Genomic DNA, 6694 nt, shown 5'->3' on the forward strand with positions numbered 1-6694 from the left:
GGAGTGTGCAAACTTTTTTCAAAGAGGACCTTGTTATAAATTGTTCATTTGTGATTTGTGCATGATGGGAAAATAAATAAATAATATGTTTAATTCAACTGCAAGTTTGAGCAGCGAATCATTTCTCAGATCCAAAATAAAATGCAATTTAATTTCCAGTCCAGACAATATTGATTTTAAATCGTTGAAATTAAAGTTTTATTACATGCAATTTTTACATTTTAAAATTGTATAATCATATAAAACATACAGAGTTACTGGGTTTGCTATTTTTATAAGTGGGGGGTGGACCTAACCTCCTCATGCTCCCCCGGGAGGATTTTTCTTTTTATATTGAAGTTAAATTCATCAATCTGGTGCACTTTGAGAGCAACATTAAGAGATCTATGGATATATCTCTCAACACGATATGAAACAGAACTGTAAACAGATTTACTTTTTTCTTTAAGGATATTTTACAAATCACTCCCCTTTTAAATTGTATTCTTGTTTTACTGTCATATAGTATTTGATACCTGTTTTTCATTTATTACTCTTATATTACTATCTGACACATACACATAGCATTAAAGTTCACAGTTTATTTATAATTTAAAAAATACAAATATATATTTTTTACATTTTTATAAATAATTTAAAACGTGTTACATGCAGGGGCGCCGTAAGGGGGTGAAAAGTTAGGACGATTCTAAGGGCCCGTGACTAACAGGGGCCCTAAAATGTTTAGAACATTAAGAAAAAAAAATATAAGTACCCTTTCATAAATTATTAACATTAATAGAACGGTATATTGATAAAGTAGGCTGCTCACTAAACGTACGATTCATTTAACTTATTTTCTTCCAAAAGTTAATTATCCAAAGCCTCTGTACACCCTCTTCTATTTACATGTAATGGTTTGGTCCTGCGACTCCTGCCTCCAAACGCGGAACCGGCAACCGGCACTTTCTAGCAGAGTGAAAGCAAGTGAGGAGGGATGCTAGTAGCCTACGTACGTGTGTTGTAACATGTCTCAACGACTCACAAAGTCAGGCTCTAAGAAAAGAAAAGAAAGGAGAGAAAGACAGGAGAGAGGGACTAAAGGGCGAAAGTATGTCACCCAGTTTTTCACAAGAAAAGGTGGGTGTGGTCCATGAGTGGTGGACATTAGTCTGTTAGCTAAGCGTAGTCCATTGTAAATAATAATTGTAATGTTTTTTTTTACTAAGCTGACATTAAGTAGGCTACTGTTAATATCTTCACAGAAAATTCAGAGGTTTTTCATTTCACTGCTCTTTTAGCTGACATTAAATGCAGGTACATTTTTAGCAGCTATTCATACTAAATCAGTTGTCCCTCCCCCTGATGCCAGGACCAACAGATCCATCTTTAGGCTCAGCAACCCGTCCCCCCATAATGCTGAACCTGAACCAGCTTTTCTCCCAACTGAAGGAGGTGAGCAGCATTGTGTTGAATGACATGCCACTTAACATATCTGAAGGGAGACTGGAATACAACATATATATATATATATATTTCATAACAAAAAGCCAACATCTAATTGCAATTATACATTTCAAACACAGTATTTTCCCACATAGCCAATGATCTATATAAAACAAAAAACTGCTTTTAGTCTATTTAGGATGTTTGAAGCGTTGAGTGATCAGTCTGTATTAGGTAAACAAAATGTTAATCACCGACATTTTGGTTATGATTATGGTTATGATTATGATAACATTAGTATTAATACTAATGTTATTATATTAAAGAATATATTATCATATGTGTCATGTACACTACAGAGCCAGGGCCCTCTTCAGTTTTGTCAGGAAGGTGTGTGGAAGAGGTGAAGGACAGTGCCAGTGGCAGTACCAGTGTAGATGATGAGGATGAAGGCTCAAGTGAGGACAAGAGGAGGTGCACAGAAAGGGACAGACAAAGTGAGGAAAGGGACAGACAAAGTGAGGAAAGGGACAGACAAAGTGAGGAAAGGGACAGACAATGTGAGGAAAGGGACAGACAAAGTGAGGAAAGGGACAGACAATGTGAGGAAAGGGACAGACAAAGTGAGGAAAGGGACAGACAAAGTGAGGAAAGGGACAGACAAAATGAGGAAGCTGTAAATGACAAGTTATGCAACATAGATTCTGAGGAAGAAAATCTTCTGTCAAATGACCCAGCTTTGTGGCCATCAAATATGACTAATATGGACAGGGAGTCTATAGTTAGGAAATTGGCCACACCAAGAGATGAAGACCAACACATGCTACAGGATTCTGAAGGAAAGCCATTCCCAGAATACTTGCAGTATACTAAGGCAGCACACGGAAGAGAAAAGGTGAAGAGGGACTGGGTGATTCACAGCAAAAGCACTAATGCACTGTATTGCATCCCATGTGTGCTTTTCTCCCATGAACAAAAAATACCTTCCCTTAGCCTCTTAAGCACTGGGGTCGTTTGTTTTCGAGACTGTGTCTCAGGGCATCTATATATATATCTATATATATAAACATCTATATATATTTCTGACTTTTCAACATCCAACTCACAGGTTTATCATTACTTTGAGAACAAAGATTATTAATTTAACCCTTTTAGAAGGGAAGATATGGTCATTTGTTCTGGGAATGTCATTTCCGAGCCTGAGACCTGAAAAACAGGCTCAGGGTTGAACAGGTTAGGGTACTGAACAGTCAACATGGATATAAAATGTCTGATGTGAAGTGGCGTCGTATGTATGATAAGTTCCCGGCCCATGAGAAGAATAAGGCACACAGTAGGGCTGTGCAATTAATCGTATTTTAAACGCAATTACGATTTTGGCCTGCCACAATTACGAAAACAACATAATCGAAAAAAACAATTATTTAGCTTTGCTAGGTTGTGACAGTGCACTGCAACATATTTGATCTAATTAATTTTGGTCTCATTTATTTGTATTTATATATGTTTAGTAGCTTGGGGAAGTGCGCTCCAAAATATTTGTTGATCTTGTTTATTGGTATTTATTATTTTGATATTATTTATTTAAATGTATCATTTATTTTATTTATTTTTGTATTGGTTTTTCAGTTGAATTATACGTTCAGGGTAATCAACAGTTAAAAAGATACTGTTCAAATTATTATTTGTATTTGTTTTAAAGTTCAATAAATGGATTTTTTCAAAGTCAATGAATAATCGTATTTAATAATCGTGATATCAATTATTGACCCAAATAATCGTGATTATGATTTTTGCCATAATCGCACAGCCCTAGCACACAGAGACTGCTACTTAAAGTGGAAGAATTTGCATCAATCTGTAATGGAAGTTAGCGGATATTGTGCGGTTAGTATTGGACTACAAGACAGATGCAAGCCTGTACATGTAGAGTTATTTAAAGCATACATGAGTCGATTGGGTTCTGGAGGTGTGGTTACAGCAATGGTGCTTGGTTGGCGTGGCCTGTGCCTGGTGCTGGGGCCCAATGTGATATATTTTCATGGGGCCCAAAATCCCTGGCGGCGCCCCTGCCCACATGGTCATTACATCGACATTACTGAGGATTATTTATCAGTAATCATTGTGTTAGTGTTTTCTGAAAGCACCCATAGTTAACCTTATTATATCGTATCAATATTGACGTATTTGTCACAAAATATGATGACATTTCATTTTCTCCATATCGACCAACCCTAGTTTAATGCACAGGCTGCGTCTATAGACATCTGATTTATTGTTGAGTAGAGCCTCTGCGGTGTAATTTGTATATGTTCAATATTAATGCACATATCCCCCAAGGTGTCCTTTATTTAATAGGTGAATCATATATTAGGTGCATATATTCTTGCAGTTTTTTACTTGTAGCCGACTTGATTTAAAGTCATTTAGTAGCTTCTCTTGTCAGCCCTGCTTTAAGACAAATTCAAGAGACTATCATAAAAGCTTTCATTAACCTTTTTAAGGTGTGTTAAATCATGGCATGTGCTGGCTGTCTTATGCTTGAATTTTCTCTTCATAAAAGCACAACGTAGACATAAATGAAAATCTCTGTATGCATATCTTTGTAAATGTACCTTTTTAAACACATCCATACATTTGTATTCATTAACGGAGCTGTTTTTTTAGCTGGTTTGTGATCCTAATCACGGTATATGTTTTCATTTGTGACATTGACATATATTAATGGTCAATTTTATAAAACAGTAATTGATAAAACGTTGACACTGTATGAAAGGAAGCACCTGATACATCCAGATATATTCAAATGTAGATATAAAAGTCCAGAAAATCACATATTCTCATCCATTCATCTTTATTTCAGTATGGAGATTTGACCATGGTCACTTTGGGCAACTACAGAATGAGTTGTATAAAATGTCTTTATTATGGAAATTAAATCTGGTTTTAATGAAATGATTTAAAGAGGCATGGTTAATAGAGCCCCTGGTGACTGCTGGTGATCAATAAGTCATGCTAAGTCAACAGTCACACCTTCAGCAGCAGACACTGCTTTAGCCCACCCTACCAATATGAAATTTTAATCCTCCTCAGCATTAATATTTTACAAGGTTTTATAAACACTGTGGATTCTGAAGACATGTTATTATTCCAAGCACAGTTCATCCGCTGTGACAGTATTTGACCTCAATGGGGAAGAATGTAAGCATTATTGATATATCCACTTGCATTTTCAACATGGCATGCTACACAAGTTCGTTTTCTTTAGTGTTTTGCAGTCCTGCAATTAACCCAAGAATGACCATTGCTGTGTCTTAATTTGTGTACTTATTAGGGATGCTCCGATCGCCAATTTTGGGGCCGATCGCCGGAAGCAGTATCGGCCGATACCGATCGCCGATCCGATCGAGTGGGCGGGGGCTATGGGGATCTTCCATTTAAAGTGATGTTTAAAACTCAGTTAATGGGGCTCATTCACTGGCGCTTCCACAAACAACAACCAACATCATTATTACATTCAAATGAAGTACATTATTCAAGTTTACATTAACTTTGGATAAGCCGTCAGTATCGTCTCATGCAGCTCACTGATCCAGTAATGAGTGACCCGACAGTGAAGAATAAACATATTTATAACTAGTTTAGCTTGTTCCAGAGGTAGATAAAATAGCTAAGTGTGTTAAGTGTAACTCTTCCCTGCTAAAAAAACCTGCCTGACCAGCCATAAGATATTAGGCTGGAATTATTGGCTGGTTTAGAGGGGTTTTGGACACTTTAGCTGGCCAGGATGGCTGGTTTAGCTGGTTTAGCTAGACCAGCTAAACCAGCTAAACCAGCCATCCTGGCCAGCTAAAAAAACCAGCATACCGGTCACCAGCATCCATCGATCACCAGCTTACAGTATGTTTAATAATAGTATTAAATATACCATGCTGGAAGCTTACCAGGATTCCAGGTGACCAGCATACATTGTTTAAATACTGGTATGATTATTTAAACCAGAGAACATAAATATATTACAAAGATTCATTGTGTCATGTATTCTGGTATCTACCAAAATAAAGACATTGTGTAGTGTTCATTACAGTATTTTAATTTAATAAATAGCAATAAATAGCTAGTTAATATAATAAAATACACAGTAACAATACAATCATTATACAAATAACAATCAACCTGCAAATCAACCTATACATCAAAATAAATATATTATCTAAAACAGGTGCATTTGATTTAAAATAAAAGTAATAAATAGAATTCAATATTTAAATGGTAACAAAAACAGTAACACTATGTATGATAAGAAAAAGGCAACAAAGAAAGTTTTTTTTGTTTTTCCTTGTTCATGTCCATAATGTTTCCCGTTGTGTAGCGTCCAGCCTTTCCCAATCTGGCCTGCATTTCTGTCTGCTGAAGCCACTTCTTGAAGCAAACTGAAAAGAAATGTACACGTCGACTGGCGCTTCCGTCGACGCTTGAAAAGTTGAACTTTTCTCAACTTTCGAAGCGAGCAACGGAGGCAGGATTTCTGCTTCACACACGTTGCATACCGCTATTTTATTGTCTTTTTCGGACACCTTAAAATACTGCCAGACCGGTGAAGCCATTTTGGCGAGCTTGTTTTGCCGCGCACAGAGAAAAGTGTCATGTGATCGGCTCTCCCGATCGGCCTTTATAGAGAGCACCGATCGATCGGCAGAGAGTGAATATCGGCCGATATCAATCGGCGGCCGATCGATCGGAGCATCCCTAGTACTTATTTATTTACATTTGCTGTTTTAAGTGCACAAGAGTGTCCCAAACTGTAGCAAAGTATGGCAAAATGCACTTCGAGTACTCGGATGTTGCTCCAATAACTATGAAAAAGTATGTTTTCAACGTAACGGAACCAGCTGCAATTGCTCCAGTAAACAAAGCACTAAACAAAATTAAACTTATATTTGTTTTCTTTTCATTATTTAGGTAACAGACCACTTCACTTGTATGTGAAAGAAGCCACTGTTAATTTGATTTGATTAATTGAGCTTTCTGTAATGATTTGGTACCTTAAACAATCATTGCTAGCTGATTAACGGCTGTGATTGTCACTGTTGAGAACTTGGAGCATGCTCCCTAAGCTAGCTAGCATGCTAACGGTCGCCAATAGCTAGCTAGCTTGGTTGAAGCCCACTTTTGTTTATTTAACTCAGTTCACAGAAGGGCTGTTGAAGTTGAATATCAGCCAAATTTAAAAGATATTTCCTTAGATGTTATGACAAGCCATATGTTA

The sequence above is a fragment of the Trematomus bernacchii genome, unplaced genomic scaffold (genome assembly GCF_902827165.1).
Source record: "Trematomus bernacchii unplaced genomic scaffold, fTreBer1.1, whole genome shotgun sequence".
In the NCBI taxonomy this organism is placed as follows: Eukaryota; Metazoa; Chordata; class Actinopteri; order Perciformes; family Nototheniidae; genus Trematomus; species Trematomus bernacchii.